Below are 15,770 nucleotides of genomic sequence, written 5' to 3' on the forward strand. Positions count from 1 at the left end.
TGGCTTACCTCACACAAGTACTTAAAGTTCGTTGGTTTTTGCTTTGTTTTGTTTTTCCTAAAGAAGTATGAAACTCAGCATATGCAGTTTCTATTCTCCTCCGCATCTGCTATTCAGCATTTGCATTTGGCACAGCTTGCATAGAAATCTAAGTGTATGGCTGTCATATAGCAGCACCCACACTTGGGGATTATCACTGAGTCAGGTGGAAGAGACTTGCCACAGATTTACAAGGTGCATGACCAGCAAGGCTGAAGTTGTCTCAATTTCACAGTTTCTCAGCACAGTACTGGGAACTGGGCAATTTCTACTCTAGTGCAACATCTTGCTCTCAATTCAACATCTTGCATGCACGGAACAAGAAAATTATCTACATAAAGTTGAGGTGCACAAGGACCCTAAGTCCCAGCCTGCTGTGTCCTGTCATCCAATGCACGTCTGGAAGAGGAAAAGAGGGGAGCAGACAGAAGAGGACAGACATGATGTCTTGCCACGTCCTCTGACATGAAGCTGAGGGTTGAGAGACAGCTCTTATATCCTCACCAGAACTCATGCTCTAGTTGGCCATGAAATAGGCTAGATCCACTCGGAAACTTCAAATAAGCTTCAGAAAATGTAATAACCCAATTATTACAGCTGGTTAAAAAATTTATACACAAAATCTACTTAAAGCAGTTATTCAAACAAGCAATGTGTACTTTCCACACAAACGTATGCTTTTCAATAAATTGAAGCCTACAGCCATTATTAAAGCATTATAAGAAACTGTGGAGAACCCCAACAAGCACCTCCCCAAAGATGTTATCCCCGGGAAGGCATCTGTAGCCTTATGATATTTAATTATACCAGTTATTTTTGGTAGGTTTTCCTGAATTCAGGAGCTTCAGGCAGGGAAAGGGTCCTGTGCAAGCTTCCATAAACTGTCAACACAGTTGGTGACATCTGTTTCCGTGCCCTGGAATTTATAGCTTATCCAATGGAATTTAAGAGCAATATAGGAAACACTGACTTCAATTTGTTATGGCCTTCACTTGTCAGCATACTGAAAGTAACCTTAAAGTACCAGATAAAACCAGAGAGCTATGAGAAACAGCTGCACTAAATTAAATGTATCCATAATCACAAAACTAAGTCAAAGTTAATCATGCCATTGATGCCAAAGAAAGCATCATAATTAATCATAAATACCGTTTGCATTCTCTTAACACTGTAAGGTGAGAGTTATTTCCTCTTAAAAAATAAACATGGGTGACACACAGCTCATTTAAAAGAAAAAAACCTTGTAGGATGCCCAAAGAATGTACTGCCATGCCTTAAAATTTACTCAAAAGATTACTTGACAATTACTTAGAATTACTGCCAGCTCCTTAGAATTCCCAGAATTCCAAGCTGCAGAAAAACAGATTTCTCTGATGTGGTACTTACTAAAAACAAAACTTGGAAAGAAGCATTCCAAACAACTGCTGCAAAACTACCATTTTTACTGATTTTGCCACTGTATTATCACGCAAGCAAAAATGGTAGGAAATAGCAGGATGCAAGCTAAGTAGGTTATATACATTCTTGGAGAATTAACATTATTTAAAATCATATATATTTTTAATTCCTAAACCAATGACTGATTAGCCCTAATTATTAGAGCTGCTAAGCAGGCACAGATCATTGTTCTCAGACTTTAAAGACTTGTGCTTCTGTTGCGTCTACCCATGCTAGCTTTTTCTTTTTTCTACGTGCAACATCAGGAAGCTCTGCACGGGCTATGTCTTCCTGCCAAGAAACCTGTAAATAACTCTCCGGGGAACAACTTGCCATCACACATAGATTAATTCCAGCGCCTACACTAGCTCAGTTGATTTCAAATGTGAACAAGAACCTCTGTATTCCAGCTGCAGAGCACACCTACCCCTCATGTGGGGCTTCTACGGCCAGAGTTTAGCAGGATCCTCACAAGTTACAACAAAACTGAAACACTGTGCAAATATTTTAAGGTTTAGTTTTTGCTGTCCTTTTACCTACCTGACAAAGGCTACAGGATGCTGTTAAAGGGAGGCAAAGTGAAAGGACTAGGCAATGCCACAAGGCAGGATATTCTCTGTCTTATTCTGGAAGAGCCAAGGCCGTGAACAGAGAAGACCAAGGAAAAGTGAGATGCATTCCCACTCCCTGCTGGCCCCGCAGAGAGGGCAGTCTCCTACCACAAACCTATTCACACCTCTACAGATCCTGACCACTGCTGCCTAATTTCTTTCACCTTTTATTTATTCTCAAACATACCAATCTCACCTGATTTCAAATATCTTAACTGCTGTTCTGAAACACCAGCAATCTTAATCAAATAGCTGACAACAGGGATGTGCTACACATGATATCCATTCACATACCAATAATTTTGACTGGAAAACAGAAAAGCCTTAGCTTGCTTCACAGAGGCGCATCATTTTGTTCAAATCATGAAGTTCCATGAGCATTAAAGAGAACTCAGCTTGGCTTTAAAGAAGATTTGAGGCTTTTTGTCCTCCACTGAAATTCATACATGAAACAGATCATTATGGGTGCCTTCAAAATTAATGAAGGAGCTCCAAAATAGAAAGTCTTTATTATCATTACTACCGCACACCTGCAAAGTATATGTATACTAGTATAAATAAAGATCATGACTGACTTGTCTTAAACTCATATAGAGACAAAGTGCAACGTGTCTAATTATATGTTAGAACTCTAGCAATCCTACAGAAATCACCCATATGACATTCCCTACCAGAACTCAAAGGAAAAAAAAATGTTTTTTTTTTCCCTATAGTCTTTCTGTGAAAAATATATTTCCAAGGAAAAAGTAGTGTTTGGAATAGAGAGAGAGACTAAGAAACATAATTTGTTTACTTTCCACAAGAAATAACATGGCTCAAGAGAGCAAGCCTTTCCTCTCCAGCAAACGAGGAGAGTCACCTAATTGATATAAGCCTGAGCATAAGTGAATGATAATCAAAGTAATAAATTCAAGAATAAGAAGAGTTCAATTTACAGGAAATGAGAAAATAAAAATGAAGAGAGTTAAGCACAAAATAAAGAGGAAAGAAAACCAAAGTAAACCTACAATGCCCTCCAAAAATCACTTATTTCTGCAACTGCCAAGTGCATAAAGAGCATTTTTCAGACTAAAAATCTTATTTACCATTTCACAAACAAATACAGAAATGTTTCTATTTTAATTCTATCCACACGGCCAGCTTCTCTCTCTTTTATTTGTGATTCACATTTCTCCTCCCCAAAGTGTCTTCAGGAAGCTGCTCAGCTATGACAGTGGGCACGTTCATGGGAGAGTACATCAACCATATTTCCTTTTTCATATTAACAGGTCCCTTCAAGCATACTGTATGATAAACAAGTGCCCCATACAAATTGTGAACAGCTATTTCACTCAGAATACCTAAAAATAATACATTAATACCAAATGAACATTCCCTCACTGAATATAATAGAAGACACATCTACAATTTTAAAAAAAAGTATTATGCTTAGGAGCACTCACAAAAATGATTTTTTAACTCAAAAGCAAAATTTTGAAGTTGCACAAATAAAAAGGCCACTTATGATCTATTGCTTTAACAATTATAGCAATAAAAAGCTTAAATCTCAGCTCTTTTAAGGTAGATGTTGAAATTTACTGTCTTGCAAATTAATAATCTTTATGTGAAGTCCTCATAAATACATCATATCTTAATGAAAATTAAACAAAAAAATGACAGGTCTGTAATCTGCTAGTCCCACTGCAGAAAACAGTACACAATTCATGATTTTCAATGAAACATGATGGCACTGTATATTAAAGACCATTAAAACAGACTGTCAGAGCAACACTGTAGGGTCTTTGTGGTTTTTGTGTTTTGTGTTGCTGTTTCCTTTTAAATTCAGATCGCCAGGATAAATACAGTTATTTTTACTTTGCTCAGTAGTTCTGTTGGGCTGTGTGAAAGACTGAGGTTTTAATGCAGATTAAGCCTGCTAGCTTCTTCTGCCTCTGGGACCCGGAAAACTGCATGAACAGGACACTTCATTCTTTGGAAAGAGGAAAATGCCTTAATCATTTAATCCTAGACCTGTTTGGAGTACAAAGGCTGCATCCCTAAGGCAGAGCTACCTAACTTAGCACAGAAGAATTCTGACTACAAAAAAATGGACTGCAAAATGCTGAGATCCAAAAATGAACATACCAGATTCCTCTGGTTGCTGAGAAACCTTTATGTTTTGAAATGTTCAGAGAATGCTTCACCAAAACAAAAAACAACTAAACAAAAGCAAACAAAACCACACCAAGAATGCTATTTATGCAAAACAATGAATATAATTAATTGGTGAGTCACTGGTAAGAATACATTTTCTATTAAGCAATATGTAATTTAATATACAGATATTTAAAAAAAACCTTAATTTAACCTTGGGATATAAACAGCTTGAAAATCTATTCTTCTAGTACCACTATATTAAATTCATCCAGAGACAGCATAAAACACCCTAAAAATGCACATTATTTTTCCTTTCTAGGCAAGCTAGAGTGAAAAGAAATAGGTTGATGGTTATTTAAATTAGACTTACAGTCTTGTTTAGGCAATGAACTAACACTAAGTCTTCTAAATGAACAGCAATTTAGTAGCAGCAAGATATATATTAAAGCTTTCAGAAATAGTTTTAACAAAAATGCAGCAGTAATTCAAAAGGACTGAAGTTCTGGGATGTTATATCCATCACTACCACTGCATTAATCATTCTCAAAGCATGTTTCAACAATTTTTGCCAGAAGAGACTTAAAAGGAAGCATCGGTCAGTTACCCTCTGTTCATACAGGTAGATTAAGCAGCTTTTCATACATTTATTAAAAGAAAGGGTTTGCATTATCCCACTTTCAAATATGCACATTTATAAAATCCTGATTAGAGTCATGCTAGTGGGATCTCAAATAACATCAGCAGTGCCAGAAGTAATTTGGTTTAAAATACGCATTAAATCTAAATCAAATAGCAATTAATACCTCAACAAAATTGCTTCACGGAGTTCATATTTTTCATTCTAATAATGTCGATAGTTGACTCTACCTCTGAATTTCCAGAATTGCTTTCACAACCAAGACAACTGCTTGTCAGTCTAGATTAGAACCACCACAGATCCTATGACTATCCTGTATTTATTCCATCTGTATAAGTTAACAAGTGTACTTCATTCAAGTAATGAGGCCATGCTGGAAAAAAGATTATTATTGTCCTGTTAGGAATTACTCTACTATGAGCCAGAACTGCGCTCTGTATGAGTAACTAATGGGCACTCAAGCAAAATGCTATTGTTTTGCCATTCAGGAAAGATTTCAGGTTTCAGTATTTTAATGTCTGATTACTTATTCTTTTCTTCAAATGACATAGCTCTCCATAAATCTCTATTTCTTATGACTAAACCCAAATGATGGTTGTAGCTACAAGGTAAAATTGTAAAATATACTGAAGCTACACATCAACTAGTCACATTATTAAATATCAAGCAATATTATCTATTTGAAGATACAATTAAACATGCAGAAAGTAAACAAAGACATTATTGTATTTTCTAGAGCCACTCAACTCAGTGTAATTTACCCAAAGCAGTTACTCAGTACTTACATACTGATTTTTTTTTTGTTTCATTCTGATAGGAGCAGATCTGTTATTACTACACAGAAGTTTTCAAAAGGAAGAAAAAGCACCAACAAAACTTCTCTATTTATTTTATATTTTTTACATGAAATTCAAGAGCAATTGAGAAATGTTAATAATCTCTAACAATTTTCCAGCGCTCACAAGTACGTAAAAATCTCAAACCTTCTTTCCATTCACCTTTAATAGCACACAACAGAATCCAAAACCATTTGTACAGAATGATGTTCTCAGAAACATCTGGAGAAAACAGAGCACTAGCAAATCTGTCTCTAAAGGATAAGTTTATGTTTCATAAAGAAATTACGGCAACTATCCAAGTATATGCTAAGCATTTTGCTGTACCCATAGTTCTATTTATTAAGTCATTTAATCTCACTCTGTATCTTAATTCTTTGAAACACAAAACAATAAGTACTCATTGTGCTTTTACCTGTATTAAAAATTACAAATTAGGATGAACACCTTGCTGAAAAATGAAGACTATATAAGTGATTTTCAATACTTTGGCTTGGAGTTCTGCAGATGCCAGGCATAGGCATATGGAGGGGCTGGGAAGGAGGAGAGGGTTGAAGAGAAAATGAAAAAGGAAAGATCATTAGCATAATTTTCATTTGTACATATGATGGAAAGTGATGTAGGCATTTGTCTGCCTTTTCTCTCCAATTATATAACAGGACAAGTAAAAAAAAAACCTACAAAAACAACACTGTGCTCATGTCCCATATTCTCTTCATGAAAAGTGCTAGCTTGTTTGCAAAGGAAAGAGGCACGTGAAGAAAGTCCACCATGCAAGTCTGGGGGACAACTTCAAGTTTAAACCTTTGAAAATTTTAAACAACCACAAAAACAGTCAAAACTCAATGATGAGTCCTACAAAGTAGCCAAGGAACACACACACATTTCACAAGAAACTACGTCCTGTGCAGGGTGGAAGAGCTGCCTTTTTGGAGTGTGAGGAATTAAGAGATGCACATCATGGGTAAAGTATACGTCTCAACAGTGACAATAGCCACAGCAGTAACACTCAATAATAACTAATGTATACATTGGTTTATGTAGAAGAGAAACTCATGTAGAGGAGACTGGCTGGAGGTGTTTGAGTTTAATTACCAAGTCAGTCCTATAGTTCAACAACCATCCCCATAACAGACATTCTCCAGTGCTCCTTTTCTATTGTCTTCCCTTTGGGTTTAATTTAATTTAGTCTTTATTTCAGTTCTCTTTGCTTCAAACTATCTTAAACTGCCCTTGATCTTAAAAAAGAAGCCTCCATACCACTCCCATTTGAGCACTATGCCTCCCAGCAGGAAGTCCGTACATTTTAACTACAGTATTCATTGTAAAGGTCACTGCTTCTTTCTCCCAAAGGTCCAAGAGCATAGCACAGAAAGCTGATTGAATTTACTTCATCAATTGCCTGACTTGTATGTGTCCCTAAGCAATTCTACTACTGCTGAACAGTGCTTCAGATCGAGGCAGTCTTCAGGGTCCAGCAAAAGGCATACCTAACACGCTGCTGAGATGCAAGTTGAATTTAACCAGCCTCAAGTGGCACAGGTCAGCTGTTAAATTATCTCAGGTCTGCCAATCACCATTTGCTATATTATTTAAAACTCCGGAAAAACTGGAACGTTAATACATCACAGCAAGGCTCTTGAAAAAAAGAACACTACTTCGGTCACTTCATGTCTAATTCAGACAAGTATATCAAGATTTGACTGCCAAAGTAACTTTTCTTATATATTACATTACCAAATGAAAATATGAGTGGAGATGGATTGAGATGGAGAAGAGGGATGGACTTGAGCATTCCCTCTAGCTTGTGTATGTCCATCAATCTCTTGAGTATGCTAATTTTCTACAAATTAATGTGTGCAGTTAATTTATTATTAACTGTTAGTTTGAGTACTTGAGACAGCTCTAAAATACGGAAAAAAAAAAGAACTACCACCTGTTACAAGAAGCTTTCTGTCAAAAGTCCAAGTTTCTTACTATCCTTTTTAAGTAAAAATATTGACTCCCTTATGTGGCATTTCTGACTCTCTTTATGGACAGAAGGTGCCACAGAACATCCTCAGCAAATGAGCTGCTAATTTCACAGGTTATTGAAAACGAACTTTGCCAAGATGTCTCCAAATGTCTCAAGGCTTTGTTTTCTTGTCCATTACCAAGGCCCCTGTGGATTTCACAGCTTCCAGTGCATCTCCAAAAGCAAAATATCTGTAATAATAAATATTTCAAGTTTACTTTTCTGCAAAAATCTCTTTTGGTCCCAGGAAATTACTAAACAGAGGATTACAGGTCTGGATAATTTTTATGTGTGTGATAAAAAGGCTATTTTCAAGACAAAAAAAACCCAGCACCTATATTACAAGTCTTCAGATTCCATTTTTCATACATAAGCAGCAACACTTAATATACTGATTGAAAACAGTGTATTTTACTGTCACAAGCATATTCTTGGCAGAGTAGCATCCACCTGTCCTAGACAAGTGGCGATGGATTGCCTCTCAGAAACGATATTTGATATCACTCCTTGCAGTCCGATGGATGACTGGCACTGCAGAGCAATGCACAACCCCCCCCTCAAAAGAAATTTCTGCTGATCAAGAGTCACTTACATTTCTTCATTAAAATCATCAAATTCGCTTGTTTCCATGCACCTGAATTTTTTAGTTTCTGATCTGGCATCAGTGTCAGTGATCTCCATGTTATTCCTTGGTCTAAAGAGTCTGATTTATCAAAAGTTTTGACTGATGCCATAACGTAAAACACTATAGAGACTTCTGACAGATATTTTCACCAGAAATCAAATACCGTAGATAACATTTCAAGCTTCCAAAATGTGATTTGCATTCTCATCACTTAGGAATGGTGGAACTGGTTCCTGAGGCTAGGAGTGAACTTTATTCTTCTAACTACCGTTTTTTGAGGGGTAGAGTGGCTGGAAGACTGTGTAGAGGAAACCAACCTGGGGTATTGGTCGATGCTTGGCTGAACATGAGCCAGCAGCGGGTCCAGGTGGCCAAGAAGGCCAATGGCATCCTGGCTCGTATCAGAAATAGCGTTGCCAGTAGGAGCAGGGAAGTTATTGTACCTCTGTACTCAGCACTGGTGAAGCCATACCTCGAGTACTGTGGCCAGTTTTGGGCCCCTCACTGCAAGAAAGACATTGAGGCCCTGGAGCATGTCCAGAGAAGAGCAATGAAGCTGGTGTGGGGTTTGGAGCACAAGTCTTATGGAGAGCAGCTTAGGGAGCTGAGATTGTTCAGTTTGGAGAAGAGGAGGCTCAAGGGAGACCTTATCGCTCTCTATAACTACCTGAAGGGAGGTTGTAGTGAGCTGGGGGTCGGCCTCTTCTCTCTTGTAACTAGTGACAGGACGAGGGGGAATGGCCTCAAGTTGCACCAGGGGAGATTCAGGCTGGATGTTAGGAAATACTACTTTTCTGAAAGAGTGGTCAGGCTCTGGAATAGGCTGCCCAGGGAGGTGGTGGAGTCACCGTCCCTGGAGGTGTTCAAGGAACATTTAGATGTTCTGTTGAGAGACATGGTTTAGTGGGAAATACTGGTGATAGGTGGACGGTTGGACTGGATGATATTCCCTGCAGAGTTGCTTTCCACACTGTCAAGCTCCAACATGTACATTGGGTTACTCTTTTCCTGGCTCAGGACTGTGCATTTCCCTTTAATTAATTTCTCAAGGTTTCTCTCTGCCCATTTCTCCAGCCTGCCAAGGTCCCTCCGGATGTGGCAGCACAACCCCCTGGTGTATCTGTCACTCCTCCAACTTTGTATTACCTGCAAACCTGCTGAGGGTGCACTCCACTATCATACAAGACAGTGATAAAGAGGCTAAACAGTACTTGCCCCAGCATCAGTTCCTAGGGTATGCTACTAGTGACTCGTCTCTATAATGTGCATTATCTATTAAAAAGTACAACCAGTACCCATAATGAACACCAACCTTAACTGCTAACATGCATACAAGTTTCTTATTAGCCAAATATAAGTATGGCTTAGTTTTTTCATGGTTTCTTTTCTGTTTGTTTCTTTTTCTTTTCCTTTCTCTTTTTTTCCCCTTTCTTTTTTAGCCTACAGTGAGGAAATTGGTAAAAATGGTTAGTTTATCTGTATGTGTGTTAATCTCCCAGTTTCTCTTTTTCTCCTCAAAGAACTTACAATCTCTTGACATAATCCGAGCACATTTGAAGGAGTATTTCAGTTCTTACTGTGTCTGTAAAAATAAACAGCACAGTTCTGCAAGGTTACCCAAAGCAGAAACTAAAGTGTATTACAGGCATCAGACAATGCACACTTAAGGCAGATAATGCAAGAAAAGTTTTCATAAAAGTTCACAGCTTATTAGACATGACACATCACAAGCCTCATATTCTGTCACTCACAGAACTTTTTGTGTCTTATAGTAAGATTACAATACAATTAAAGAAAAGTAAATGAATTAAAAGTGATTAATGGTAATTAATGGAAAAGATACAACACTGAGTGAAAGAAAGACACTAAATACACACTGTACTTGAGAGGAGAACACAAAGAATTTCTCTTAACAAAAACTGGAAACGATATTAAATGGTTAACAGAATCTAAAAATGTTTAGCTTTCATCTATGTAGTAAGGCCCTCTTTACCCTCCTTCCTGCAGGGCACTAATTTTCACCCTAATAGTAAAATTATCTTTGTGGGTAACCTGAGAAAACACACCCATATGAACATACATCAGGATACATGACAAAATCTTTAGTTTCTACATGTTGTTGAAGCTCTTCTCAAGTCAATGGACTCATGAATATTTGCTATGCACAAAGCAGTTTTATCAGTTTTGGGAGAATGAGTCGGAAAAGTGACCTCCTTCACTCCCATAGTACAAGAAAGCATGCACAGATCAGACTCAAATTATTTATCTTTCTAATGTTCTGAACATCTTTAGATCTGTCTTTTTGTTCAATTTAGGTTACCAGTTCCACCTTTTGGCATTATTAAGTTGTTATTAAGTGTAGATTATTCAATTTTAATAGGTAAAATGCTGCTTTATTCTAGTATTTCTTAGTACTAGGAAAATGTTTGAAACATTTTTTCCTGAAGTGTTTCCACATTTACTCATGAAAACAGCAATAAATGAAAGAAGTTCACACTCTAACAGAAAACTCTTGTAAAACTCAAGGACATGGATTCAACTCTTGAGATATTTTATGAGACTTCCATAACCAAGCAGAGGCTACTGTACAAATGCACAAAGTATTTTGAACATCCTACATTATTTTCATAATTCGCCAGTAGTCATAGCGTTGGTTCTACATCCTCACAAGGATGTTTTTCATACCTCCCAGCTGTGTGTGCATGTATGCGTATGTATTTCTAAGGAAAAATCTATCTGATATCTCATCTAAGGCAGCCTGGTCTAGTGGTTGGCAACCCTGCCCACAGCAGGGGGATTGAAACCAGATGATCTTTAATGTCCTTTCCAACCCAGGCCATTCTATGATTCTATGAAATAATTTGTCTTCTAGAACTCACTCAGAATTTCTATTTCCTTTTGAATAAATAATAAATAATGCATTCAGATTTTGCAGCTTTTCATGAAGAGGAATACAGTTTTTCATCCTCTTCGTACTTTCAGCAGATTATCTAAAATAACTGATAAGGTAAAAGACAGCTTTCAGGAGAGAGAAGAAATGTCAAATCCCTTATTAACAGGTAATAAACTGTACACCTATGACAGAGAAGACTTGCCACAGATGTGATACTGTTCCTACTTTCTTAGATGCAAATACAGCAGCTTCTGTTCTGTACGTATATACCATAGGTTTAAAGATTTGACCTTCTCCCCTTCAATCAGAGAACATCCACATATCTGTAATATGTGTGTCTCAATGATATTTTTAAGTAATTATTTAAATTTCAACCACTCTTAGAAGGAGACTAGGAAAAACGCATTGAAGTCATTGATCTCTCTCACCAAATGTAGCTCTCCACTGCATTTTTGAGCAACACTTCTCAGGAAAGGCTACCTACACTGAGCCAATGTACAACTGTCTGAAAAGTGTAATTGCCACATTTAGTGATGTTGTAACAAATCTTCAGGAATTAATATCAACGAATTCCATGATACCTGGCTGTTACATGAACTGCAGTTCCCCTGAAATGACACTCTACATTGCTTTAGGAGTCAGCAGCACACAGAAGCAACTGAATGAAGCAGCTGTAAATTAGGACAAGAAGCAGATAGATGTGCAAAATAAAGAGAGGAAGTCAGGTCTGAGAAGCTGAGGAACAAACAAGAAAATTGCAGAACCTGTGGGATTTAACAAGTGTGCCTCCGTCAAAGATGTCACTGAAGTCAGTTAAAACTTTTCCTAGGATTCTTCTAACTGTACACTGATATTCCAGATGCCTGATTTAAGTTTTGGAGGTCAATTCCCAGAAGTGCTGAACACTTGTTACTGCAGCTAGCATCAGTAAACTCTGAGCATGGAAAATACTATGTCTTGCCTTACATGCAGAAGATCAGGTACAGATAACTCAAACTCTGTTTCCAAAAGTAAGAGGTAAGTTTTGATTTCCCAGTGCCTATGTTCCTCAACTACAAAATGAAGATCCCATTATTCCACCTCATAGAAACAACTTAATATTGTGATATGCTAAGATCAGCAGTAAAAATTCCATTAGAAAGTGAACAAGAGTTATTAGAATTGATTTGTACAGTATTTAGCATGCAAAGTGAAGCATACACTAGTATGAAGCAAACCAAATATTAAGGAACTATTCATCAGCTGAATACTGTCCACTATAATGAACAAGATGGGAGTTCTATAGGAAAAAAAAGATGTTAGTATGTAGACTAAAAAATGAATGCTCAAGACATTCAAACTTCTAAGGCTGATGAGGCACAACTTTTCCCAAGTGTAGCCTTCAAAATAATTATTTTAATATTCAATCAGTTTTCATTTGATAATCATTTTAATTTCAGCTACTATTGAGTATAATAGTTTGTGTATGCAAATATTAAAAACATACAAGTTCACAATTCATACACCTGCAGAGAAGAAAATCTGTATGTGTATATTTCAGGCTGGCAGAGGAAGATATCTACCAGTTTTTAAGTAAATTCTCACTTTTTTAAAGTCCTGGCTCAAAGTTGGTGCTGGTAAAAATAAGCAAATAAATAAATAAAAATTATTCTTTCACATTCTTCTGCCCTCCAGCAGAAGGGTACTTTCAAAAAAGCACAGATTATACAGTGTTTTTTCATCTGCCAATTAACTAAACATTAACTCAAGACTTTCAGAAGACAATGCCTCAGCTTCATGTGTTCTGCATTTTTTTTTTTTTTTTTTTGCAAATTCTAACTTTGGCTCCCACCTACAAACGTATCTTCTTTCTTTTCCTGAAGTGTACTTCCACTGCTTTGGATTCCCATCTTGTTTAGTGGCCAGTGCTATATCTTATTTGAATGTCAACTTACAGAATTTGTAGTTTCAAAAAGGAATTAGTTTAAGTTAAAAAAAAAAAGTTTCAGCAATTGCTACTGTCCTTACAGTAGGAGCAAGTCAGCACAGAGATAACATTTTTGCTCAATCAATGAGTTATTCTCATACTGACCATAACCTGTGTTATCCACAGATGTGATAAAGGAAATGTAAGTAGATGGGACACACCTGTTCATTGTAAACATTCCTTTATTAGTGTCATCACGTTTACTTTTTAGGGATGTTTATGTTTAGAATGTAAGCTAATGAGGACACGAATTCATAAATACACATCTAGCCGATAATCTTATTAATCGGACATTAGTTACAACAACAAAAACAAACTAGCGTGATTCTGTCAAGTTCTTAAGTCGTTTTGTTTGACTTCAACTTGAAATGGCATCACTGACATTAACTACAACTAGCTGTCAAAATATCTGATAAGCCTCAAGACATAGCTCATACACTACGGTCCATGGCTGGCTTGTAATATCAGGAAAAAAACATGTTTTTCTCGCAAAGCATTTCACATTGGAATAGGCAAACAACCTTCTGTCTTCTCTTTCCTGAAACAGAAAGTACTGATCACAAGATAATGACACAAATTCCATGTCTCAGGGATCCAACCAGGGCAGAAAACCTGCGGAAATCTGTCACCATTTCAATCGCCAAATCTATAATACTCTATACTTCAGTGTTTCATAGGCAATAACAGTAGGATAGGCTTGAAAAGAAAGAAAGAGAAAAAAAATTGTGCGTGGGGGTAGTAAAACATGACCTGCTTCAGTGCCTTGGCATTATTAAACTAAGACATCGACGTTGTTTGCAACAACTACTCAGCAAAGATAAGGAGACTAACCAAGTTATAATCACTTTCTAACCATCTATCAGAGTGTAAAAAGTAAACTATCTGTTTGCCAGAAAAGCATTTCCTACTACACTTGATGTCTACTGCTGTATGCAAGCTGGGGGCTACTATATAAAAGAAATAAAAGCACAAAAAGGAAATCCTGACAGTACTGAAAACAATCAGAAATGCCACTGAACACAGTGGGCTTGTGATCCACATACAAATTACCTGTACTTCAAATTAGCAATGTGAATCTGGAAAAAAATGAAAGGTACTGGAAAATATTTGGGAGCAAATTATCTCATGATATTTTGGAATTGCCATGTCCAAATACAGTAGCAATAGTGCCAGGACTTGCATGGCAGAAATGCTGAGAAGCCCCTGACAAAATCAAGGGTTCCTTTTGTCATCACACAATTGGTTTTATTTATCTATTACGGTTTCCCCTTAAGGGTTTCTGAATTTAAGGAAACCAAATAATAAAAGTACAGTGGAAAGGGCTTCACAGTACTAGTGAACAAACTCAGGTGTATCAGAGAGATTGCACAAACTATTTGCAGTACCACTAAATCCCGAGTATGGGACCAATAGTTCTACAGAACAGTGTTCATTTTATTCTGGCTCTAGTGTACATAAGAACCTCTGATATTAAGAAGTTTTTTAACTGAATATTGGTTCTCCTATTACCAGCAATCAAAAGATCTTTAATATTTATTTAACCAGTCAAGCAAAACAGAAGACGCTATGTTTTCTGACAGCTATTATAGATAGCTTCATTGTACTTCTGGTCCTGCAGCAATGACATGAGATGTCATGAGCAGGCTTATTCAAAATTCCTCAGTATTATACCATGAAAACAGATGTTTTCAAATGACAGATGAAGAACTCCATGTCTGGAGATCTTTTACACTAAAACACAGCCAATTCCACTTGGAAGTGTATCTCATAGCCTTGATTTGCAGTATTCCACACATTGAGCTATCTGACCACTCTTACTCTAAGCAGACATCTGTGGAAACTGGCAAACAAGTACAAAAATAAATCCAAGCAAGCCAGGAGATCCTGACAACTTTTAAACTGTTCTTACACAAGGGTACACCTGGAATCTGCACAATTTTGGACAGGTTACTGGAGGGAGCTAAAGCTACATGGGCAGGCTAAATAAACATTGGAGCCACAGGAATATGAAATTATTTGAAAAGTAGTTGACAGACTGTCACTACTTTCTTATCCTTCAAACAGAGAAAAAAAAATTCTTGTAACCATGTATAAGCAAGGAATCACCTAACTAAGCTCAGCAAAGATATTCTGGAATCACTATGGTTGTTGAGAAGAATGATTTTATACTAAATAAAATCCAAAGGGAAATCGAATTACTAAAATAAAGAAATGGCCTTCCAACCTTACAAAGAATTTACATACCAACTAAATTCCATGCAAAAAAACCTGAAAAGGAAGTGACATTTCTATGAAACTTAGGGAAAAACTGAATGGAATCTGGATTTTCTTATAATAAATTCTACCTTCAATTTTACTAAATAACATTATGAAAAAGTTCAAAGGCTCTGGAAAGGTTATCACTGACAAAATAACAACCCATTATTTTCCCTTATGTGCTAAACTCTTTTCATGACTGGAAAATCATGCTTTCAAAAAAGCTCAGTGGTTTAGGGAAGACAGGAGCCTAATTTAACAATTCAACACTATAATACGGTCTTTAAAGGGCTAGAAGGTTAGAGAAACGTCAGTCGTAT

At 36.9% G+C, this 15,770-nt stretch overlaps 1 protein-coding gene across 14 annotated transcripts in view; it reads right to left on the bottom strand.

Annotated features, from left to right (window-relative positions):
• PTPRM (protein tyrosine phosphatase, receptor type M) overlaps positions 1-15,770 on the bottom strand; it is a 462,428-nt gene that overhangs the window by 289,156 nt on the left and 157,502 nt on the right. The gene's annotated exons all lie outside the window — the stretch shown is intronic.

Source organism: Numida meleagris, chromosome 2 (assembly GCF_002078875.1).
Source record: "Numida meleagris isolate 19003 breed g44 Domestic line chromosome 2, NumMel1.0, whole genome shotgun sequence".
Lineage (NCBI taxonomy): Eukaryota > Metazoa > Chordata > Aves > Galliformes > Numididae > Numida > Numida meleagris.